At 41.9% G+C, this 26,985-nt stretch overlaps 1 long non-coding RNA gene across 1 annotated transcript in view; it reads right to left on the bottom strand.

Moving 5' to 3' along the window:
• Positions 1 to 26,985, bottom strand: part of LOC126260127 (uncharacterized) — a 674,168-nt gene that overhangs the window by 97,950 nt on the left and 549,233 nt on the right. The window contains exon 2 of the long non-coding RNA XR_007546606.1: positions 23,204 to 23,252. This is a non-coding gene — a long non-coding RNA (uncharacterized LOC126260127). The remainder of the gene's footprint in view (positions 1 to 23,203; positions 23,253 to 26,985) is intronic.

Genomic DNA, 26,985 nt, shown 5'->3' with positions numbered 1-26,985 from the left:
TCGGAGTACAAAAGAGGTCAGTGGCTCAACCAACTGGTTAAAAAATTTTACTTCACTTACTCTAAATCCAGGAGATAGAAGAGTTAAACTTACAAAAATCATACGTTGCTGATAACGAGTTTTGTTTGATTTGGGAGTCCTGGAAAGAACGAAGTCACACGGTCATGTGTGGTAGCATGTTTATGGATGACAAAGGTTAAATGACTTGCACAGTAGAAGCGATACCGCAAAACTGCACACTTGTGTGCAATGTAACGAAACAAAACCGTCAGTCTAGATTGCAACAGTAGTTTATTTTTCTGTCAACCGTCTTCAGTCATACAAGACTTTATTCAGATCAAGTGTAACTCTGAATTTGACACAGTATACCAAGAACATTACAGGTATTCAGATTATAAAATATCATGTAAGCAACATAGTTACAGAATACGTTTTGTGAATACCTCTGTGACACGTAGAGACGGTAGGCGGTGTTGCTATACGTTGTAAAAGGCACCAGTCGACAATTTCTGGCTAACATGCAAATTCCCAGTGTTTCACGCGTAATCGGTAGAGCAACCACTGATCAATAAGATTCACAAATATCGTGTACGCAATTATAAAGAACTTCATATTGCATATTCTGGCACAAAGAGGAGGACGTTATTAACTTAGAAGAGCGTTAGCAGCAGCTAGAAAATAATGAAACTGTCATTTGTGTGCATGAGATTGAAGTATTACATCATGTATGTCTTGCCAAAAATGTTGCAGAGGCGCTACGAACAGCTCTACGTAATACATCTCAGAAAGTATTTTGTAGGTCTCTGGTTCGCAATAATTGCGCAAGAATGTGATTTCCTTTTACAAGTACATCAGTGTTGTAGAAAACGTACGTCAGTGTTGTAGAAAAAATTTCGTGATATAATGTCTTTTTTTTAGTGTGATGTGATGAGTTATTATGTCATATACTATTTTCAAGCAAATGACACATGAAGAAAATAAATCGAAAGCGAAATGTGTCCTGCAAATAAGGACCCACTCGTCATACCGCGGAGGATAACGAGAGCCGTTTTACCACGATCTTCATAAAGATAAATAATAATTATATCAATAACCGCTGATGAAAGCTGTTGGCGGGCGGGCGCTCCAACCATCTCAGGGTTTTGATGACCTAAAGCACCAATGGCACAGAATTTGACGCGATGTCTCTGAGGAGGACATCATGACGAAGCCGAATAACTGCTTGCATAAGAACCAGAGATGGACCAACGCGTTACTGACTTACTCAATTTGTGAAGCTCTTGCTCTTGAATAAATCAACTAATTTATCTGAAATTGTAATTATTTGCTTGTCTATGCATGTACATCTAATCTACTGATTTCCGTCTCATTCGGATAATTCTTTCGTGCAAAATTGTTAAGGCTTTCGTGGCCACTTGTTGACAAACTGCCTATTGGCTTCTGTCTCCATTGCTGGAGGGTGAAGCTTTGGCAATGCCAGCCACTCGTGCTGGCGAAACGTCAGTAAAATCATTAGATTAACGTCGGCCGAAGAACCCGAGACAGAAGCCAATAGGCAGTTTGTCAATTCTTTCGTGGTTTGTCTTTTTGTCCATTAAAGTGTATTTTAAATGTAAAATTGTTGCTTGAGTTCCCATCTAAATGGACTGAAGATTTCATTCATTCATGGCCTACCTTAACAATAAATGTAATATTGTTTCAGGACATTACACATTACAATTTACTGTACGTCGGAACCTGTTAAAGGTGGCATTACGTGTTGTCCTTGCATTGGATGAAATGCTGTATTCTTCTCTGCAGTTAGTGACCAGTTCTTCCTAATAACCCAGGTCTTCTCGCAGAGATTGAAAAAAACTGTAGAATTCGCTATTCCAGTTTACTGTATCAACGAAGTGTATACGCTTTACTGTTGAGATGAGCCTAGACAGAAATATCCCGAGGAAGGTCAGGTGATCTTGGAAGCATAGGTACAGGCCCTACTCGTGCTATCCTTTTTGGACTGTATTGGCGCGTTTCATGTCTGTAACTAGCAGCAAAATTTGTCGGTGTCCATAACGTACCCAAACAGTGCGCTAAGGGCATGGATGCAATTTGAGCGCAAATCGATGCAGACTTAATGGAAAGGTTTATCTTTCTAACACATTTGTACTAATTAGGTTAATATTTCATACTGAAGTCAGTGCCGGCTGCTACCTGCAAATTCAAAATTATCTTGCATACCGTTCGTTTGCGGGTACGTGTTTTCTGGAACGCGTTTGCTTCTATTATGGTATTCTGTCGACCATGATAGTTTTCGCTATGAATTATGATACATTCTGTGTAATTTACGCACAGCTGCTGATGGTTTCGTGTATACAGGGTGGTCAGAAACGGTCTCGCTGTGCTGAGAAATAATTGTTAAGAAAAAAATCGATACGTTGAGCGGTTTCCGAGTTAGTTAGCATTGAAGGTAGCCAACCAGGCCGTTGTACGCGGAAATTCAAGTGGCCCGCCAAAAAAGATGTCGCCAAACGTGTCCTTAGTTTGGTTTCCTAAAACCGAATACAGAAATTGGACATGGGACGGTAGTAAGGATCGAAAATAGCCTTGTGCGCTATCATCCACGCTATGAGAATAACTAATGCTATTGGCGGGCCGCTTGAAGTCGCGCGCAGCTGTATGATTGGCTAGCTTCATGACTAACTAACGGAAAATTTCTCTGCTCCACCTACCGTGCAACGCCCTTACAAGCTTTTCAGACTGGTTCTGACCACCCTGTGCCCAAATATTTCTAGAGGCGGCTCACTGAACAATTTTCAAATGGAGCTACGGCGTTACTAGTAACAGACACTACTACACACTTTTATACTGCTGAGCATTAAAATTACAACAGCAAGAAGGTTAGCAAAAAACTAAATTTTACTCACTGGGCGTGTACAATGTAGTAGGAAGAATAAGTGATTACATTTGTATGTGATTTGGAGGTATAAACAGTTAGAAATTCAGTGCCCACGTCTGCCACCTCTGGATCAACAACGGCTCTAGCCCGACCGAGCATCGAGTCGAACTGAGCTTGGGTAATATATGGGTACGTCATTTCATGCTACTTCAACTCCATGACAGAGAACATCAATCGTAATGGCTAGCAAATGTTAGCGCGCGTCTTTCTGCATCCCCTGCACAGATTATTTTCTGTTTGAAGAAGGTCTGGAGGTCGTGCCCTCCAGGGCGACAGCTGAAAACCCTCTATTTTGAGGTAGTTCAGGAAAGTACGCCTATCATATTGCATTTTGTTGAAAGATAACATCACGGAGATCTTTTAGATTGGACACAGTCACAGGCCTTAATACGTCAGAAATGTAACATGTTTAGTCCTAATTACTGGCTACGCGAACCAGAGTTAACCATTTGGTGTACTCGATGGCACTCCATACCATTACACCAGTTGTTGGGCATCGTGACGATAACAAATGCAATGTGGAGACATTCGTCTCTTCGGAGCCTCCACAAATTACTTCCGAATGCCTAATGTAGAACCGGGGCTCAGCTGAAAGGGATAATTTGGTACCACTCATGTGTCCAGTGTTAGTTTTGGACGCACCTAGTAGAAAATGGTGTTTGTTGTATGTGGACACAGGATGAGCTGGCCACAGCTGGAAGTTGCGTTGAGCATGGTTGACAGGCTTCAGTTTGCTGCCCTAAGCTGCGCCGTTGATGGGGCGCCAGCGGTGAAAGCTGCAACACATCTGGTAGCTCTGGCATCCCCGACGTTATTGTGTCTTCCTCTGTGCATCATCTGAACAGTTTGTCGTTTCGAAGGTGAGCGTCGGACTGTGGTGGGGTCGCATACCTCTGGACGGAAGGCGAAAGTAGGAACTGGCCACAAGTGTACCCCTTTCCGCCTCAGCAATAGGTGCAGGGTGATGACCAGTGTTGATAAAATTTCAGAGTTAACACAGAATGTCTTGCCTGTTGGGCCAGATGCCGATTTTCCTGACAATCGCAAAAGTGGATTTTTTGGTCACTGAGACCTCCAATCTCTGGCGGATAATGGAGGTTTTCAGGGAAATAGCAGGCAGGTCGGGAAAGAATGCCAGTGCGCTGTTGGGAGGTCTCGTCTGAGATGTGGAGCTGGTTCTGCTGGCGGCCATTGAACGCACTGGGTGCAACCGTCTGCGAACGGTCGCTCATGTCGCCACCAACGATTCCTGCCGCTTCGGGCATACATGTGTGCTTTTGACGGTTGGCTGAATTAGTGAAGGCAGCGTGCATAGTACGTGTGGTGCACACTTATCCCACTATTTGTAACATCGTGTCCAGAGTCGATCGCGGTCCTCAGACGATTCTGCAACGATTTCGGATGCAAATTTCTCGACCTTCGCTATAAGACGGTTGAGTTGTAGCACCCTCCTTAACTTTTTTTTTTTTTTTTTAGGGATCCCTCACGGAGAAGAAATAAGAACTTTGAGGTTTGCCAGTAACGGTGTAATTCTATCAGTGACAGCAGAAGGCTTGCAAGATCAATTCAGCGGAACGGACATTGTCTTAAAAGGAGGATATGAGATGAACGCAACAAAAGCAAAACAAGGAAAATTGAATGTAGTCGAATTGAGTCACATTTTTAACAGTTCCAGGATCCCGAAGTCCCAGAAAGCCTTTTCCGGGACATACCATTTTCTGCTTAATGGTAAATAAATTTTGGAAAGATCACGTTGACAGCTTTGTTTCTTTGGAATGCAGGTGCCTTGGAAAATTGAACTCAAAATGTTCATTCCTCTGTACAGCAATCTACTTTGTTAAATATGATCTATTAATTTAGTCGCGATGAACAGCAGTGGTTAAGCAGGTAGATACGCTCAACCCCCCCCCCCCCCCCACACACACACACGCACACTGAGCAGCTTTCAGTAACGAGGTCATGACACCACAGCATGAGAAATTGTTAAGAAGATGGTGTTTAATAATTGAAGTTTGTCAATTCAGAGTCGAACAAATGGCAGCTTTTAACGCGGTTTGTAAAAAAAGGTGAAACACACGTCAAAATACGGGAACAGTATCCAACTTCGTAGATTACGACGACTGCTTTGAACAGTACTGAGCTATAAATTCCTGTCTAAGTGTTTTGACTGAAGCGTCAAAATCAGAAGTTGGAAAGCTGTGTATCTTCTAGTATGACTAATGTGAAGAAAGCCAAAACACGGTTCAGAGAGGCCGAGACATCGATTAAATCTGCTCTCCTCGTATGCCGACAGATTCTGGCTGTCGCTTCTTTAAACGAGGAGAAACAAAACAAGAACTGACTTTGCTTCCACAAAATCCCACCAAGAGAAGATTCGAATTAACTGATCCAGATAGAGTTAGGAACGAACGATCTCTTAAGATTGTACGACACTATGTACATGATACGGAAACGAGCACGACTTATTCCGGCAGGAAGTAATATCTAGAGATTTCTTCAACAGTTCCCAAGCGCTGACGTCCATGCACCTTTATGCGAAGCGACGGCAGTCGTTCGTGTTTAACCAGAAACGATCGTATGCAGTCGAGTCGTACAAAAAAATATAGACAAGCTGCACATATTGATGAAATATGAGGGTGGAAGTAGTCATTACACCCGAAATTAGAGAACGAATCAGTATTGTCATTTATAGTCGCCAAAATCCGTTCGCGGGCTATATAATTACTTTAACAATTATTAAGGCTACCTTTAACTTATGCAAAATGATAGTCTCATTTGGGAAAGCAATACAGCAATGACAAACTTCAGGGCGAAAGAAAAAGTGGATTAACAGTTAGTATGAGCTTGGTTGAACCTAGCCATTGTTACAAACAGTGCTGCTTACGAACTCAATGAAATACAAAAATGGTTGAAGTAGCTGTAGTAACAGCTTCACCCTCTGTAATCTGGTGGTCCTCAGTTGCGTAAAACATTACGGTATGATCATAATTATTACATTCGGACCGTCTAATCACAGATGAATAAAACGTAATTGTTGTGCCACACGTGTTTCGCCTTTATTGTTTGCACGGCACCTTCAGTGGCGTGGAATATATGTTTGTTTACACTATGTAGTTTATATTTAGGACGTTGCGTGTATAAGTTATAAACAGTTCTGTCACTTTTATCATATTCAGGTACTGCTTTTCCGAATATATCATCTTAAAAATGGCTCTGAGCACTATGCGACTTAACTTCTGAGGTCATCAGTCGCCTAGAACTTAGAACTAATTAAACCTAACTAATCTAAGGACATCACACACATCCATGCCCGAGGCAGGATTCGAACCTGCGACCGCAGCGTTCGCTCGGTTCCAGACTGTAGCGCCTAGAACCGCACGGCCACTCCGGCCGGCTATATCATCTTAATTTCATTTAGTAAACAATATATTTCTGCACATGATTTCGACTTTTGTGCGACTGTAGAATTGTTTTTAACCTTTATATTAATGTAACTTTGAATTAAGTTGTTCCTCTTATAGGTTTGGTTGAATTTTGTGTGCTGTATCGTCTCGTGGAGCCTCAGATATAAGTTCTTGATCTACTTTTACATATTGACAGGGAATACTAGGCGTAGCTGCATCTTCAATTTTTACAGTCCTGTCGTCGTCAGTTACGTATCTCAAGCATTCCCTGTTGTTCAAGTTGAAACAAATGCGTCTGGGGGTCCATAAAATTCAACCAGACTTCCAAGACGAACAACGTAAATCCAAGTTACGTTAATGTAAAGCTTAAAAACAGTTCTGCTGTGGCACGGAAGTCAAAATGATATGCCCGAAGGTGCTAGTAACTAAACGAAATTAAGATGCTATATTCGGAAAAACAGTACCTGAATGTGATAAATTTGGCTTAACTGTTTATAAGCTATATATACAACTTCATAAATGTAAACTAAATAGTTTTAACAAAAATATGTGCAAAATCAGGCGACTGAAGAGACCTTGCAAACAAAAAAGACGAAACGCCTAAGGCACAAAAAGTGTAGTTTATTCAGTTGTGATTACACGGTCCAAAGTAACAATTATCAACTTACCTTGTAAAAATAATGCTTAGGTTCGTCTTTCAAAGCAGGCTTTTCACTTAAAACAGATCACTTATATTAGTGACGAAATGAGACGCGTTTTAGTTTATGTAACACAGGTTTCGTTCTTTATCAATCATCCCTTATCCATGTCCGTTCGAAGGAAAGAAAACTGTTCGAATTAATAATTTGCAAAAATATAGCAGGTGGGAGATTATATCGTTCACACATCTACCACAGCTTATTACGTATACATTTATACTCCTATTACATCTACATATGCATTACACTCCGCAAGTTACCTTGCAGTGTGTAGTGGAGGGTATTTTGTGTCCCACTCTCACTTTCCCCTTTTTCTGTTGCAGTCGTGAATAGGTAGCGGGAAGAACGATTACCAGTAGGTCCTCATGTGAGTATTTTTGTCTGTGTATACCCAGTAGGTTACATCTGTTTATGTTGAGCGTCAACTGCCACTCCGTGCACCAAGCGTCGGTCTCCCTACATTTTGCTACAGTTTTCTAGCGATGCGGCTTCTCTGTATACGGAAAGCATCATCCGCGGAAAGGCCATGAGATTCCGATGTTATCTAATATGTCAATGATATATACTCATGTTCAGAAAAAAAAACAGAACACCTTGAACTACTAGAGATACGACGTTCATATTCACAGGACTTATACATTAGTGTGTTCTGCAGAAATAATTAGCATTTCAGTCACCTCGATTCAGCTAGTGTCTTGTTGCCTAGTCGGCACAAGGTCTGCCATGGGTCCTGACAACCTATTCCATGTGTGATGGCATCAATGTGTATAAGGCGAGAATAACATCCTGTAGTATAGCCATCCATGCTGCAGTCACCTGGCTCCAGAGTTCATCTGTCGTTGTTGGCATAGGGTCACAGGGCTGAACCCATCGTTTCGCCATATCCTACACATTTTCGATTGGCGACTGGTGATCTAGGGGGCCAGAGCAAAAGGCTGACATCCTGTGACATCAAGAAGGCACATGTTCGTGCCGCAAAATGTAATCGTGCGTTGTCTTGCTGAAAAATGGTGTCTGGGATTTTGTGCAGATAGGATATGGCTGACGGTCGCAGGATGTCATTCACAGAGGTCACACTGGTCACAGTGCCCCGGACACGCACCAACTGTGATTTGTGGTTGGACCTCATAGCACCCCACACCATAGGGCCCTGAGGTGGTGCTTGCTGTACGTCTTGCGCGAATGCGGTCGCTGTGATACAGCTCCCCCTGTCTGCTGCGGCGAACCAAAATTCAGCCATCATTTTAAAGCAGACAGAACCTGAATTCATCCGCAAACGCTATATGATACCATTCTTGGTCCCAATGACGTCGTTCCATACACCTTTGCCTTCTAGCATGTTTCTGCACATTCGTCAAAAGTGGGCGAAAAATTGGACGACGAGGTCGTAAACGGTGCCGTAATAAACAGCGACGGACTGTCACACCGTACTATTGTTGCGCCAGAGCCGAGGAGGACGCAGATCTGTCCTGCAATGCCATTCGGATGAAGTGTTCATCTTCTAGGGGAATTGTCTGGGTGGTGCTACCTGAGCCATCTCGTTGTGTTCTACGCCCTTTTGCGAACCATTCTGCTCACACCTGTTGCACTGCCGAAACACTTCGTCCCACACGAGCAGCAATTTCCGAGATGAATGCATCCCCTACTCCTGTGCCAATAATGCGCCCACCATCAAACGCACTGATTCGACGGTACGGTTCGCGCTTACGTCTGCTGGGCATCCTGCATGGCTGCTCAAGTCGCACTGATCCATTACCTTCGGTTTATAGTGACAATGAGAGCCGCAGGCACATTTTGCCGGTAGGTAGTGTTGCGCCGCGATATCGATGTTGAACCTCTGGCCGACATGGTGCAGATGCTAACCATTTCTGCAGAACACACTAATGTACATGTCCTGTGAATATTAAGGTCCTATACCTAGTCGTACAAGGCATTCTGTCTTTTTTTCTGAACATGAGTGCACGTCGTGAAAAATAATGAACCTATAACATTGCCTTGGGGTACGCGCGAAGTCACTTTTATGTCTGAAGACTTCGGTTGATTGAGAATGGCATGCTGTGTTCTGTTAGTTAGAGGCTCCTCGAGCCAATCACACGATTGGTCTGGTTTTCCGCAAGCTCGATTTTGTTCATTAGGTGGCAGTGTGGGACTGTATCAAATGGCTTACAGAAGTCCAGGAACACGGAATCAAACTTGGGTACCTGTGCTTACTGCTTTCTAGGTCTCGCAGACGAACAGACCGAACTGGGTTCCACACGATCGTTGTTTTCATATCCCTGTTGATTCGTACAGACAAGATTTTACATTTAGTTTTATTTTCATTTCTCCAGTGCGATGTGGTACATATTCGAAAGAATGTAGTGACGTTACAGAGGAGCCGGCTTGGATTTCTCCTCCGCCCGTTGTCTGTTTTAGCGCGTTACGGCACTTGCTTAATGTTTCCAAGGAGGTATACGTAAGATAAGAACAGGAATCTATGCGCTGCAACAGAGATGTTGCTAGATGAGGCAGATGTGACTGTCAATTTTTTTACGTCGGCAAAAAGTCTGTGGTGTATCTTAATGAAGAGACGAGGCGAAGTTTTCTTAATATGGTTGTATTTTGGGTTAATATAAAAGTGAAGTGAAACAGAGTGCCTGTCTATTTGTTCGACAAGCAGTTCATGTTATTGCATCAAAACAGAATTTTCTTTCATTAGGCGACGCGGTTAATAATTAGCGACTTTTATGGTGGCTGTATTCGAGACGACTATCACCACAGAAACAAGAGGTACAGTTTCCCACTGAGAAGAAAATACAACTGCGAACACTTATTATTAAATTTCCTCGAAAATTTATTTCAGTTATGTTTGATGATGTCTGTTCGTCAGCCGGCCGCAAAAGCATTTCAATAACTTCCATTTATGACTTCGCAGTTAAAAATCAAAAAAACTATTTCCAATTCAAAAACTCTAATTCATTGTACAGCCAGCAAGCAGTAAATAAATAGAATAGAACACACTGGCAGCGGAACAAAGAGCAGATTCTGCAATTTTTTGATCGTAAGTAAAAAGTAATGTAACTGTAGCAGTGACTGTTGAAATACTAAGTGTATTCTGTCTTTGTTCCACGTATTCGACGGTGAAGATACAATGAGAAAAGGAGAATGTTACCAATAAAAACGGAATAAAATTATGGAAACTGAAGAAAATTTTCCTCAGAGGCAAGTAACTGAACTTTGCGGAACGCGAACAGAGGGACGTCAACCAAAGGTAGGATCGAGAATATGTCATTGATAATAGCAGGCAAAAGGAATTTCGCCACAATATCCCGATCCTTAACCTGCTTGAAACCTTTTTGCGAGCAACAATATTTATCTTAGAGCTGAATTTTCACTCATCACGCAGTGCCTAGCGTATAAGTGAGTCATAATAGACGATGGTCTAAAAAAACATATACAGTTCCCAGACTTCTCACAAGAATCCAAGAAAACACACCACGTTGCCTTTGTGAGAGCTTTTAGAAATGGTTTATTTCGGCATCGGTCCGAAATCCAAAAGATTCAGTTCGTTGTTGGTTTCATACGAGGTGATGCGCAGTGGTGGGCAGCCGAAGAGGCTGATCATTGTCGAACGTATGAAAAATTTGAGCAGGCCTTCCTAGGGAAATAAAGGTCGCAGGGAATTAAGGAAAGACTACGAATGGAAGTTTTTGACCCTCAGCCATTTAATGTAAAACAATGCGGATTGCCCGGTTATTTCGAAAGATACTTGAACATGAAGAGGTACTGAAGCAATCCGTTATCACATGTAGATATTTTTAGAATAGTAAAGAGTCGTATGCCAAATAACATTGTGAGAAACTAGTAACTATGCCAAATTATGACCTGGAATACTTTCTCACGGTAGAGGATTCGGTTGACCTCATTTATGAGAGCAGTCAAAACTGAAATGGGTGTAACAGAAACCAGTCGGATGTACCGAAAAATGAAGGACTTAATAATCTTGGTAACGGTAACAACGACAACAGCAACATGTCAGTAATAGCAGAAACCAGTACGGCAACAGACAGTGCGGTTGGCATCCATATGCAACTCCGCAAGGAAATGACTGTAATGGAGGATTCGGAAATCGTCAAAGTAACGGTTTTCAAGAGAGAAGTAATAGAAATTACAATTCAGGGTACCGTGGCTTACCATCAGTAAATAACAGTAACGACGGGAATAATTGATCGGTCCTGGCGAATATAGGCAAAGGTATAGGAACTGGAATGAACACCTACGTATAAATAACAACTATGAAAACAACGGCCATGGGAGTGGCATAAACCAAAATCAGCGAAACGCCGCCCCCAGTAATGCGAAGAATAGAACATGGCGAAATACTGATCACAGCATCTCGCATGCTCACACGGTAAACATCGATTGGTCGGCCTAGACCCCCCCTACCGCCCACTGCAAACTGGAGTGGGGGCATGACGCTAATAAATAATTATTTCCTAAGATATGACAAAGAAATTGATATGCGAGATGACCTATATACAAATAATACCTATGATATAAACGGAATAAATGATGAAGTACAGGCGATGGTTAATACCGAAATAGGAACAACAGTTGTACATGTGATACTAGACACAGGAGCGGCTACGAATCTTGTATCGTAATGTTTGTTCAATGAAATAAAAGGAAAACTAAACCTACCTACTTTACCTGTGCAGAGTTGCCATATTTTAACAGCTATAGGAAATAAGTCAAAAGGCGTCAACTTACAAAGCTATGTTCCAATAACACGTTGAAATCATGATTACTCGTGCATTCCTAGTGGTATAAAAACTAATTGTTAACTGTCTCCTAGGAATTATTGTTTCAGGCAATATTGTTTCAGATTAGTCATGATGATGAAAATTAAAATCTAAATATAATCAGTTAGGCTACTCGCACACTGACAGAAAATGAAAGAGCTTATTCCGTAACCGAACGTGAGGTACCCGCAATAGTAGGGGAATTCCGCAAATTTCAGTGCTTACGATGAGGAATCCACACCAAGGTATAGTATGATCATCGAGCACTTTCATTCATACTAACACGAAAATTGTTGCATAAAAAATTAGCCAGACGTATCTTTTTCTTCAAGAGTTCGATTTTGAGGTAATTTATATCAAAGGTGAACATTTTTTGACATATGCCCTGCGTAGACTTCCACACGGTTTAACTGAATATGCAGAATTGACAGCCGACCGATGTGGCCCAGTGGTTCTAGGCGCTTCAGTCTGGAACCGCACGATCGCTACGGTCGCAAGTTCGAGTCCTGCCTCGGGCATGGATGTGTGTGATGTCCTTAGGTTAGTTAAGTTTAAGTAGTTCTAAGTTCTAGGGAACTGATGACCTCAGATGTTAAGTCCCATAGTGCTCAGAGCCATTTTAACTATTGGAACCAGAATTGACAGAACCAACATCCGACTTTTGGATTCTACTGAAGAACGATGGAACCTATGGACTCTATTATGTGAAAATGTGTAAAAATATTAGTCAGCTTCAAGGGGAAGATACTCGATGAAACAAGGTAAGGCAACAACTAGCAAGTACTGACGATGCAGACTTGAGAACACGTTATAAGTTACACGGGGTCTATACCTTAGTCGGTAAAAAAGGAACCCTTATAACATCACTTTGTTGTCCATCTTCTGTCTGTCTATCTGACACTTAAGGCCACTTTTTCTCAGAAACGGGTAGAGTTATCAAGTTGAAATTTATGTCAAATACTTGGGTCTATTGTTCATTGGCGGCGTAAATAACTTAAGCTTCTTAGTCAATTCAATCAAAACATACCACCATATATACGTCACACATTTTAATACTCGCAAACTCTTTCATCAGAACCTGTAGATGAACTATGTATACGCACGTCGGTGCTTCTGGTCTAGCCAGCATGCTAACTCAACGTGTTCGGTCAGTGACCTGACCACTCTGTCTAATAAAAAAAAATTGTCAAATGTGAGTACACTCGCGCACTGTGGTTTTCGTACAAATTTCATTATGTATACACATAGTTAATCCATCGCGGGAATCGGGAATGTCGTCATTTTTGCCTACTGTCGATATCGATATTGGCAAGATATCGATCCCGGGAATTCCAAGACCGTATCAAATTCTCTACAGTAGTTCCTCAGGCTAGACCGGACATACAAAAAGAAGCGAGTAGGGCACTTCAGTTTATATACGTAGCGTGAGAAATTTTTATGAAGTATTTTTTATTTACTTAAGTTTTATGTTTGCATGCAGTAATATTTTTCTATTACGCCTTTAATGGATGATGAACGGAACGTAAGTTCTAATGGCAAAATATTTTTTTAATGTAATATAATTAGAATTTAACAAATTTAGGATTTTTCCCTTTACTTGTTCTGTGAAACATTGCTTCTTCCCAATTTTCTTGATTCTAGATCAACGGGAAGTACCCTACAGGTTTTAGTAAGTGAGATTTCGACTGTCAAACTGACATAAATGGCAGTGTCTTTTGATCGCATTAACTTAGAAGCTTACGTTCTTTACACCACCAAGGGACAGTAGACCTTAGTATGTGACATAAAATTCAACTTGTTACCTGTACCCGTTCCTGAGAAAAAGGTTTCTTAACTGTCGGACAGACAAACAGAAGGACGGACAACAAAGTGATCTTACAAGGGTTTCTTTTTTATCGATTGCGGTGTGGAACCGTAAAAACTGAAGAAAGTTTCCATCAATATAACAAAATAAATGTCATGCGATATCCGCATAGAAGGGCTAACGAAAAACAACGAAGAAACAAACAAGTATGAACGAAAACAACCGGTAGATCACGTGCCTGGAATCCGAGAAATCGTGGGGTCGAATCCCTGTCAGACTAAGGATTTTTCAGTCTACGTTTTACACTACTGGCCATTAAAATTGCTACACCACGAAGATGACGTGCTACAGACGCGAAATTTAACCGACAGGAAGAAGATGCTGTGATATGCAAATTATTAGCTTTTCAGAGCATTCACACAAGGTTGGCGCCGGTGGCGACACCTACAACGTGCTGACATGAGGAAAGTTTCCAACCGATTTCTCATACACAAACTGCAGTTGACCGGCGTTGCCTGGTGAAACGTTGTTGTGATGCCTCGTGTAAGGAGGAGAAATGCGTACCATCACGTTTCCGACTTTGATAAAGGTTGGATTGTAGCCTATCGCGATTGCGGTTCATCGTATCGTGACATTGCTGCTCGCGTTGGTCGAGATCCAATGACTGTTAGCAGAATATGGAATCGGCGGGTTCAGGAGGGTAATACGAAACGCCGTCCTGGATCCCAACGGCCTCGTATCACTAGCAGTCGAGATGACAGGCATCTTATCCGCATGGCCGTAACGGATCGTGCAGCCACGTCTCGATCCCTGAATGAACAGATGGGGACGTTTGCAAGACAACAACCATCTGCACGAACAGTTCGAAGACGTTTGCAGCAGCATGGACTATCATCTCGGAGACCATGACTGCGGTTACCCTTGACGCTGCATCACAGACAGGAGCACCTGCCATGGTATACTCAACGACGAACCTGGGTGCACGAATGGCAAAACGTCATTTTTATCGGATGTATCCAGGTTCTGTTTACAGCAGCATGATGGTCGCATCCGTGTTTGGCGACATCGCGGTGAACGCACATAGGAAGCGTGTATTCGTCGTCGCCATACTGGCGTATCACCTGGCCTGATGGTATGGGGTGTCATTGGTTACACGCCTCGGTCACCTCTTGTTCGTATTGACGGCACTTTGAACAGTGGACGTTACATTTCAGAAGCGTTACGACCCGTGGCTCTACCCTTCATTCGATCCCTGCGAAACACTACATTTCAGCAGGATAATGCACGACCGCATCTTGCAGGTCCTTTACGGGCCTTTCCGGTTACAGAAAATGTTCGACTACTGCCCTGGCCAGATCTCTCACCAATTGAAAACGTCTGGTTAATGGTGGCCGAGCACCTGGCTCGTCACAATACGCCAGTCACTACTCTTGATGAACTGTAGTATCCTGTTGAAGCTGCATGGGCAGCTGTACCAGTACACGCCATCCAAGCTCAGTTTGACTCAATGCCCAGGCGTATCAAGGCCGTTATTACGGCCAGAGGTGGTTGTTCTGGGTACTCATTTCTCAGGATCTATGCACCCAAATTTGCGTGAAAATGTAATCACATGTCAGTTCTAGTATAATATATTTGTCAAATGAATACCCGTTTATCATCTGCATTTCTTCTTGGTGTAGCAAGTTTAATAGCCAGTAGTGTATAACCTGGCCTTCACATTTCAAGGATGCGGCAAGTCGCCAGAGACAATACATGGTTCGGATTCCACATTAAACTGTAGGTCCTCTTTCTCTAGTTGGATAACTGAGGTATGTTAGGGATACGCAAATCGTCTTAGTGGCGTCGAATAGAAAAACTTGCACCAGGCCATTTCGCCACACGAAATTATTATTATTATCACCTATATATATAATTTTGTACAAAATCCTCAGAGCACGAGTGCTACTGGCACTTGTACGAATTTCATTCGTTGAAGTTCCCTGGACATCTCATGTTAGAGCACAAAAATCTCTCATCCCGTAAGGCAATGACGATCCTCATCCTTCCACTATTCAGTTACGAATCTTAAAATCTTTCCGTCGAAAGAATGTGAAATTCTTAACACTTAAGAGTGTCACGCACGTAATTTTACGTTGCTGACGACGTTGCGAATAATGCCGCGCCCGTAATGTTACGTTCGCTGCACCTTGGCGAGTACTGCCGCGCCCGTAATATTACGGTCTGCCCTCGTCATTCAATTCCTCCGGCAGTTCTCACAAGGGAAGCTCCCCATCACAACCCCCTCAGATTTAGTGGTAAAATGGCCCAGTCGACAGCCAGTGGAAAACTGGACACAGATCAAGGATGAAAACAGGAATAAGTTGTACTGAACTGCTTGCAATTCGCTCAGTGTTGTACATCTTGAGCTTCGACTGTTCACTGTTTCTATTTCGCTTCTTTTTTCACTGTTCAGTACACCTTGTACCTATTTTTATGCTTGATGTAATTTCAGTTTACGACGGGGCTATCCAACGTGCCATTTTACCACTAAATCTGTAGGGGGTGCGATGGCAATTTTGCCTTGTCAGAAGGGAGACAATCACTTGTAGTGCGCATCTCTGCCACTTCGCACAGCTTTTGGCTTTGCGAAATGAGCGTATGCGGCAGTCAGCGTTGCTAACCGTACGATCTGGTATTTTAAGATGGTGCACAAACATGAGACCCACCCTTCGGATCACTCGTCTATTGTACGATCTTTTGAAATGCTTACCATTGTTAAGATTTCATGTTTTTATTATTTTAACGGCCATGCCGCAGTGGTAACACCGGTTACGGTCAGATCACCGAACTTAAGCGCGGATGGGTGACCATCCGGTCTGCCGAGCGCTGCTGGCAAGCGGGCTGCACTCAGCCCTTGTGAGGCAAACTGAGGAGCTGCTTGATTGAGAAGTACCGGCTCCATCCTCGTAAAATTACAAAACGGCCGTGAGAACGGTGTGCTGACCACGTGCCCCTCCATATCGCGTCAAAAATGGCTCTGAGTACTATGGGACTCAACATCTGAGGTCATCAGTCCCCTAGAACTTAGAACGACTTAAACCTAACTAACCTACGGACATCACACACATCCATGCCCGAGGTAGGATTCGAACCTGCGACCGTAGCGGTCGAGCGGTTCCAGACTGTAGCGCCTAGAACCGTTCGGCCACTCCGGCCGGCCATATTGCATCAAGTGACTCCTGTGGGCTGAGGATGACACGGCGGCCGGTCGGTACCGTTGGGCCTTCATAGACTATTCGGACCGAGTTTAGTTTTTTTTAATTTACTTTTTGACTGTTTATTTTACAAATACGATTTTGACCAGCCTATATGCCAGTCTGTTCAGCGGTGGGATTCCCGACTGCATTACTCTATAGCTGCATAAGTCAACGTAGGTTATTCCTCCAGATGAATCCCCTGAGAAATTCACCGTATTGACTGCTTTGCTTTCTGCGCGGTGCTCATACATAAATGAAAAAGATTACGGTTAACTTGTTGGCTCAGGTGAGGACAGTGAGCGATTTATAAGGTGTTAAATAGAGCAAAATTGTGTCAACGGAAATAGAAGAAGGGGATTGTGGTCCTGGTACTGCCAAGAAATCTACAGCTGGCGTGTTTAAACGTAAGAGGCGAAAAAAATATGGAAAAGTATGGAAAATTAATCCTGAATTTAAAGGTCGGTTGGGCGCTGATGAATCAAACTGTGAAAGGGCTGGATGTAGAATCTGAAAAATTCTATAAGTGAAAATCATGTTAGAAAAATGAAGGTGGTGTCATCCAAAAGCCAGACAATTTTGAGTGCGTTCGTGAAATCAGCTACAGCTGATGTGTCTTCAAATAATCAGGCTGACATTGCTGAAATTAAAATGACAGGATTCGTGGCAGAATACAATCTCCCTTTTAACGTTGCAGATCACCTGGAGAGCGTAGTTACGTGCTGCTTTTCTGATTCTAAAATCATCGATGTTGTACGTATGTGTCGCACTAAATGTTCCCAGATGTTAAAAAACGTGATAGCACTCATGCATAAGAACGATATTTTGATAAAGACACTAATGAAACTGAAAGTAAATTTTGGAATCTTTGTGAAATTTTAAAGCATGATGAGTATAATAACGCAAAAGAAGGTACAACAGGTAAAAATCTTTATTCTAATCTAGTGCTTTCATTTCCTGAGTACAGTGTTCCTATAAACAATATTACGATCTGCTTTTGATGGTTGTAATTCTATGATGGGGCCAAGAAACTCTATTGCTATTCGGTTAACTGAAAAATGTCCTGAACTAATTATTCTCAATTATATGTCATTTGATTCACATATGTGCCAATGAAGCTCGTAAATGTCTTCTTAGACCTTGTGAAGACCTACCTACGAACATTCATAACCATTTTCTAGATAGTCCTAAGAAGTGGATGTTATTTGGCGAGAGAGAATTCCCAACCCTAACAGAGTTTGTGTTGTGATTTTTATCCCTTCCACATTGAAATACTGACAGCGAAAGAGTCAGTTTTTAGTAAGATGAATCTTATGAAAGTGAAAAAGAGGAATAGGCTCGTTAGGGTCGTTACTCCCACAATGAATGGCTGTTTGTGAGGAGCAACAGCTCATGCAAAAATTTTGTTCCTTCTGAAAATAGGCTCATTAGCATGAAGAAAACGTAGTTATATTCGCAGCCATCTACTTTCAGTATCTCTGTTCCTGACCCTCCAGAGAAGGAATATGGTGGTGGTGGTGGTGGTGATGATGATGATGATGATGATGATGATGATGATGATGACGATGCAGTTCATTTTTAAATCTTCTTCCAAGGTAAGCAAATAACAAAGTAATTTTTATATACTTTTATGAAAAGTACTTAATTTTTACGCATTGTTTCCTAATAAAAAAATCAATAAAATTAAGATGTGGAGATGTTGACGAGAAATAATCGAGCACGCCAGTTTTTACGTGGTACCAGTATAAAGCCCCGACAGAGACCAGCCACGAGTTCTTCCCAATGTACTGCAACAACACAACAGCGCTCTAATTCAGTTACTCTTGACGATGACCATGTAAGTGAGAAAAAATTTTAAAAAATTGAAATTGTACTTAAAGTTTGTTGGAAGTCACTAAGGGATCTCATTACGAAATACTGGGAAATTTAAGGTTAGGTAATTTGCGCTTCATTTTAAGCAGAAGCGCGTTTTTGAGGCATCTCATTATTTCTGGCGTCATATCTCCTGAACTGTTTGCTGTACGGTGATATTATGTTGCAGCTGCATTCAGTGGTTTACGTGGATACTATACGCAAAGCGTGATGCTAATGGGATTAGTAGTAAGGAAGTGATAAATTAAAACGTCACTCTTTATGCTGAAGTTTTACTGCACGCTAATGTAAGCGGAAGCTAGTTTTTGGCACGTCTAAGTGTCTATCACTGTGTGCCGTACAGTGATATAATTTTGCAGATACATTCAGTGATATACACTCCTGGAAATGGAAAAAAGAACACATTGACACCGGTGTGTCAGACCCACCATACTTGCTCCGGACACTGCGAGAGGGCTGTACAAGCAATGATCACACGCACGGCACAGCGGACACACCAGGAACCGCGGTGTTGGCCGTCGAATGGCGCTAGCTGCGCAGCATTTGTGCACCGCCGCCGTCAGTGTCAGCCAGTTTGCCGTGGCATACGGAGCTCCATCGCAGTCTTTAACACTGGTAGCATGCCGCGACAGCGTGGACGTGAACCGTATGTGCAGTTGACAGACTTTGAGCGAGGGCGTATAGTGGGCATGCGGGAGGCCGGGTGGACGTACCGCCGAATTGCTCAACACGTGGGGCGTGAGGTCTCCACAGTACATCGATGTTGTCGCCAGTGGTCGGCGGAAGGTGCACGTGCCCGTCGACCTGGGACCGGACCGCAGCGACGCACGGATGCACGCCAAGACCGTAGCATCCTGCGCAGTGCCGTAGGGGACCGCACCGCCACTTCCCAGCAAATTAGGGACACTGTTGCTCCTGGGGTATCGGCGAGGACCATTCGCAACCGTCTCCATGAAGCTGGGCTACGGTCCCGCACACCGTTAGGCCGTCTTCCGCTCACGCCCCAACATCGTGCAGCCCGCCTCCAGTGGTGTCGCGACAGGCGTGAATGGAGGGACGAATGGAGACGTGTCGTCTTCAGCGATGAGAGTCGCTTCTGCCTTGGTGTCAATGATGGTCGTATGCGTGTTTGGCGCCGTGCAGGTGAGCGCCACAATCAGGACTGCATACGACCTAGGCACACAGGGCCAACACCCGGCATCATGGTGTGGGGAGCGATCTCCTACACTGGCCGTACACCACTGGTGATCGTCGAGGGGACACTGAATAGTGCACGGTACATCCAAACCGTCATCGAACCCATCGTTCTACCAGTCCTAGACCGGCAAGGGAACTTGCTGTTCCAACAGGGCAATGCACGTCCGCATGTATCCCGTGCCACCCAACGTGCTCTAGAAGGTGTAAGTCAACTACCCTGGCCAGCAAGATCTCCGGATCTGTCCCCCATTGAGCATGTTTGGGACTGGATGAAGCGTCGTCTCACGCGGTCTGCACGTCCAGCACGAACGCTGGTCCAACTGAGGCGCCAGGTGGGAATGGCATGGCAAGCCGTTCCACAGGACTACATCCAGCATCTCTACGATCGTCTCCATGGGAGAATAGCAGCCTGCATTGCTGCGAAAGGTGGATATACACTGTACTAGTGCCGACATTGTGCATGCTCTGTTGCCTGTGTCTATGTGCCTGTGGTTCTGTCAGTGTGATCATGTGATGTATCTGACCCCAGGAATGTGTCAATAAAGTTTCCCCTTCCTGGGACAATGAATTCACGGTGTTCTTATTTCAATTTCCAGGAGTGTATATTAAGTGATTAAAACTATCCGGACACCCCAAAAAACATACCTTTTTCATATTAGGTGCATTTTGCTGCCACCTACTGCCAGGTACTCCATGTCAGCGACCTCAGTAGTCATTAGACATCGTGAGAGAGCAGACTGGGGCGCTCCGCGGAACTCACGGACTTTGAAACGTACCCTTGGCTGTTCGTGAGACGATGTGGATACTACATGAAGGTGCGCCGCCTCACCTGTGAATGTCCGCAACCATCTCAATACCGTATTTCCTGGTAGCTGGGTTGGAAGGGTGGGTCCTATTCCGTGGCCTTGTCGCCTGACCTGAATCCCTTTGATTATTATGGGGATATCTAAATGTCACTTGTGTATGAAACCCCGCAGTGGATACGGAGATGGTATTAGTTGCCAGAATTGCAACTGCCTGTGATGTGATTCGAAACACACAAGGGTACGTCAGAATCTTGCTCGCCGATGTCATACTTGCACTTAGGTTGATGGCCGTCAGTTTGAGGACATTTTGTAAGACACAGCACAAATATACGTTAATTGCGTCAATGACGGTATTTACAGTTAACTGTAACGAATATAAATAAAAAAGTACACAGTAATGTGTACTTAAACTGGCTTCTCCGACCCCAGGTACTCTACCTCAAATTCTTCGGTGGAGCAACCTTTACGTTCTGTTAAATATTTGCACGCTCTCACGGAAATATTCTGTATACTTCCTACACAAGTTCTCAGACCAAATAATTTGTTGTGATATTTCTTTTTCTTATTTCTTCACACTTCCGCTAAATTCGTTCATATTCGTTCAATATATACATATTATTTCAGAATATAGCAAACACAGTTAAAGCACGATACCAGTTGCGGCTGCAGGACCCTCAGAATCTCTGAAGCGTTCGCAGACGTCAAATGGAGAAAACGTGCAAGACGGTCATGATCTTTGTATATAACATAAACTCTGCCATTTGTATAAATAAACAGTCTATAAGCCGCAAAATGTTGTTTTTTCCTACTAGAAAGCAGCTCCTTTAGTTTTGATTATGTTGATGAAGTGTTACAAAGCAGGTCACCGCAAGTAACATGTATTTGAAGAGGAAAAAACAAGCTGTATTCCTAAGAAAAATATATTCATAATTTTGTATCTCATAGTTTACACATATTCTTTTGTCAGTATCCTTAAAATAATCCTATGCATGTGCACAGACCGAGTTACTATATTCCCTTAGTGACAAACATCCAGTGAGATGGCCCAGTGGTTAAGGCAGTGGTCTCGCGTTCTGTGATAGCGGTGCTCGGTTTTCCGTCCAGCCACCCAAATATCGGACCTCATTGGTTTCTCTTTATTGATTACGGCATACGGCAGGGTAGTACCTTTGGAAAGGACGCTGCTTATTTTGTTACCTTTGCATATCCAGCAGGGATTTTGAAGCGATCGCCGATGGATTGTCTAGTACTAGTTTTCGGTCACTTTTTCCCTTTTCAGTAACTAAAGTCATATACTACAGAGCAACTGCAAGACAATGAAAGGAAAGTATTATAGCCTTGCCAGAGATTGGCCATGACGCATTATTCTCAAGATGATTCAATACAAAACAATGCAGCTCACTGTATCCCATTCATACGTCACCGTTGAACGATAGAAACATCGAATTTATAGCTCTTTTGTCTGCAGATTATGTGATGATAGATAGTGATAATAAAACATGTTTATAACAGAAACTGAATAACATGAAGCCTATATCCAAACATATTATTTATCTCACGATAAGTGGAGTATAAGCAGTTTAGTCATCATATCATCAGTAAAAGAAATACTTCAGATGGAATAAAGCGGAAGCAGTTGTACCAAATATGATATCTTGGCTGTGTGATAGCGACAGACAGACGTTCACCTGCAGAAATTATTAGCAGAACACAGATTTATAGTAACATAAGCAAATGCCTCTGGGAAAAACGCGTTCTTTTGAAATGCATGTTCCATGTATCAAATACATGACTACGCATATTATCGGTAAGGAGATAATTGTTCTACAAGGAAAGTCAGTATTGCGCTTAAGAAGCGTGTAGTGACAGGGGATATTACACCAACTTCAAATGAAGCAGTCTCGTATTGATTTGTGCTAAACCTGGATTAAGAATGTATGGTAATTTAAAGCAGTTGGCCTAAACAAACCTACAGGATTTGCCTTTAAATAAATGGAACATAAGAGCCGAATGAGTCGTTTTCAATGAGCAGGATTAAGAAGGAAAAAGATAATGGTGAGCATGGAGCCATGTACATGCCTAAATGTGCCAAAAATTAAGCAATTAAAACTAAAAAAGAAGTACGTATGAGCTTGAATAAAACCAGAATGCAAAAGATTTAGTATCATAATCAAGAGCGCTACGCAATATATATATATATATATATATATATATATATATATATATATATATATATATATATATATATGTTTGTGTGTGTGTGTGTGTGTGAAACGTGCGAGAAAGATCTGTCGAGCGTGCTTTTAAAGACAATTACGGAATGAAAGTAGTAACATAAAAAATAGATAAACAAAAGAACGCCTGTCCAGAAATTGGGAGGGCCAAACAAAAGTACTCTACGAAAGTGTATCTGTTCAGAAAGACGATGTTATGGTTAAATAAGATGAATGAGAAGGCACTGCCAACTAACCTGCGGGTTCAGGCCACAGCGATGATGATGAGGACGATGACGTTTCATTCTGTAACAAACAACAAACACCTCTAGTTAAAATGACGATAAAGCATGATGTACAGGAATTATTTTGTAAATATTTCCACGTTAAAAGATAATATAGAATATACGCGATCTTTGGTGGCAACAGGACATTTGTAGCAAGTCTTAAGTCGGCAAAAATGAAATTAAAACACTACGTTAGTACTACAATAGCTGCTTATAGCCACCACAGCAAGTCTCTCAAATAATTATTTGCTTTAGATGCGATAGAATTTAGTATTGCTCTTCTTGCATATCTGACCTCAACTGACAAATAAAACTGTAATGATCATCAGGTGCAAGCATGTTCAGATTGACAGCGCTGCTATGAATGTCTACACACTTGGTCAATCCAGCTAGATGGCATATAGCACTTTCAGTGTCGTATGTCCCTGCAGCAGCCTTTGCAGTTATGCGACTTGCCAGAGAGAAAGATAACTGTGCTGCAAGTTGAATAAACCGATGGCTGTTGTCTGGTGGCGAGGCAATCTGCTAACTGACGCCAGATCTATGCCTCCGTATGCTTAAACTGAGCAGACTGAGTCCTGGCCTCAAATTATTGGTCATTGAATCCAACAGTTACTGACCGTCACGTGTTACCTACAACATACTGATACCTCGAGACAAGGGTATCGTCAGGTATGCCCCAGGGAAGCATGATAGGACCGCTCCTATTTCCTGTACACATAAACGATCTGACGGACAAGGCAAGCAGTAATCTGTGAGTGTTTGCTAGTACTGCTGTTGTGAATGGAAAGACGTCGTCGCAGGGTGACTTCAAGAGGATACAAGATCATTTGGACAAAATTTCTAGTTGGAGTGATGAATGGCAGCTAGCTGTAAATGTAGAAAAATTTAAGTGAATGGGAAAAATAGTCCCACAATGATCAAATACGGCATTAGCTGTGTAGTACTTGACACAGTGAGGTCGCATAAATATCCAGGCGTAATACAGCAAAGCGAAATGAAATGGAACGAACATGTAAGGACTGAAGTGGGAAAGGCGAATGGTCGACTACAGTTTATCGGGAGAATTTCTGGAAGGTGTGGTCCATTTGTAAAGGAGACCGCATATGAGATACTAGTGCGGCCCATTCTTGATTACTGCTCGATTGAATTTTGGCAATTATTATTTTAACCTCCCCGTTATATTATCTGATTCTTATACACGTATTATGTGACCGTTGGCAACATTTACTTGTCCCAAACAATTGTTTGTTCATCACATAATTGCCGTCATTATTATTGTTGACTGTTACTCTTGATTATTTTGTTATTTGTGCAGGCGACTGATGAAGATGTAATGTAACGTCGAAACCAGTAGCGTAATAAAGTGTTCGAAACTTACGTTTGAATTTGTACTTTTGTTTACTTTAGATTTGTGACCATCAACATGTACCTCCTATCTACCGTCACTACAATTCGTACGTCGCTATCATAGAATTATATTATTTATATGTAATTAAGCAAATTACATATGTTAACTTGTAATAATTGTGTTTTTGCTGCCGAGAATCACGTTGATAACGAATAAATGTATTTGAAGAACACATTGTTTTCACCAGAATGTTAATTTAAAGTATACCTGTGTGAATCGCTTCTAGATAGTTTCGAGATTCTCATTCTCAAGGACATTTACAAACATAATAGCACAGTAGAATTAAATGGAAGTTAAAATGTAAAACGTTTTACAAGTACAAAAGATGTAGTTTTCCCTAAAAGAAAATTCCTCTAATTTATATAAAACACATTCGGATGCCATGTACAGTTATCAACAGGATGACTGTCAATGTAGGTGACTTAATATATACGAATAATATGCATCGGGTAATAGTATGTGCGAAAAAAACAGTACTAGTAAACTTTAAAAAATCGCCATGGACATCGGAATAAAACCTCTGAATAGTTATCCACAAATTCCTCATACAGACAGTTGTTTGTAGTTGCAACACTCGTGTGCAAGTGCGAGCGGGAAAATTTGGAATTGTCTTCCAAAGTGTGTACAGTCAGAGATTTTAGATTATTGTCGACATACAGTCTCATAGTACATATTTCATCGTACATTTATAAGCATATGTAAGATATAGTAGCGTATCTCATTAATGTTGCCACGAATTGTGGGCAATGCAGCCCTGGTTCAAACTCGACCACACGCCGTTGTTATTTTGTATTTATCATTCCTGAAAGGGTTTTGGAATTTCTTATGTACGCAACGTTTTATATTTTGGAATTTTCGATGTCTGTATAAATAACTGCACTCTCTGACCAGTAGTTCACTTCTGTTTTGGCTGTTTACGTTTGTGTTCATAAATAGCAGGCTTTCAACTAAGTGCTGTGTTTCATTTACGATCCTTCTTTCGAATTTGGACTTTTATGGTCACAACCAAACAAATAAATCAGGTTCACATGCATACGCCGGTAAAAAAACTACACATGTGGCAAACTGCAAACAGCTGTGTGTACGTGATTTGTGGGTTCCTATGGCTAGATTTGTCTTTCCGTTGTTCGTAGTTATGTGTGTTTTTCTACTCTCAATTATTACTGTTGCTCTTGCACCTACTTTTACTCCATGCATTTTGTATTTTAGATCGTGCACATTGATAACGATGATATGCAAAATTATGTGTGGTATGCGACTTCCGTGTTTTACCACTTACGAGAATGATGTATCCACATCTGTTGTAAGTAATCACACTGTTTTTGAGAAAACGTTATATCGAGTACAGTTGTAGAACGTTTTGTATTTTGACTTCCATTTAGTTCTGATGTGTTGTCATGTTTGTAAATGCAGGTGACAGTGGGCGAAGGCTGAATTTGGGTAGCAGTGCTTAATAAGTATTGTTTTAAACTAACAATCTTGTAGGCTACGAAGCCCACCTAGAAGAAGTCAAGTAAATGTACATTATCGCATGTTTACTACTGATAAAGTAACCGCGCAAGATAATTTTCAAAGCGCTGCCTTTGCATGCGAAGCATTTGGATTTTCATGAATGGCACTTGAAAAATGTTTTAAGTCGTTCAATACTCTACTTGCTTAACGCTCCAGTGCATAAAATTTGCTTCCGAGGGAAATTAAAATCTCTGCACCGAGTTTTAAATGGCCAAAGATGTTGTTCTGTTTCAGTATTATTTGTTTAAGTAGCAAGTTTAACTTCTCTCATAGCAGCTGGTAGTCCTAATTTATGCTATTCCAAATTTAGTAATAAATTATGTCAACCCATTTGTGGTGTTAAAATACTCACTCTTAGTGACGGGATTGTAATTTACGTAAAGTTATCAAAAATATTTTCTGGAAAGTTCGTCCGCCTTCACTAAGAGAAAGCACATCTAATTTATTTACTTAAATAAAACGGATCGCTGATTGCTCAGTGGAAACCCAACCGCACGGTTTTAATATTTTCTAGAACAGCTTAAAGTGTTTTTCCAGTTCAGATTTCTCATCGTAGACCATTATTATTACATGAGCCTGGTGCACGTTGTTATACACCTCTTCTTAAGAATCTCGACTGAAATATTCTTTACCCCATTGGTCGGAAATGTAATTCTCTTCTCTGATGTTTAACTTTATTTTGTACACCTTTAACTTTTTCCTGCCAATCGGACATACATAGTTTTTCTCACTATCGAGCTGTATCACTAGGCAAATTTGATCAATCACTGCCTCTCCTCTCCACCAGTTTGTTGTATATACTCAGTCTGACACACCTAAATCCTCTGAT

The sequence above is a fragment of the Schistocerca nitens genome, chromosome 5 (genome assembly GCF_023898315.1).
Source record: "Schistocerca nitens isolate TAMUIC-IGC-003100 chromosome 5, iqSchNite1.1, whole genome shotgun sequence".
In the NCBI taxonomy this organism is placed as follows: domain Eukaryota; kingdom Metazoa; phylum Arthropoda; class Insecta; order Orthoptera; family Acrididae; genus Schistocerca; species Schistocerca nitens.
Note: the sequence above shows the minus strand (reverse complement) of the source record. Positions and strands in the feature narration are given on the sequence as shown.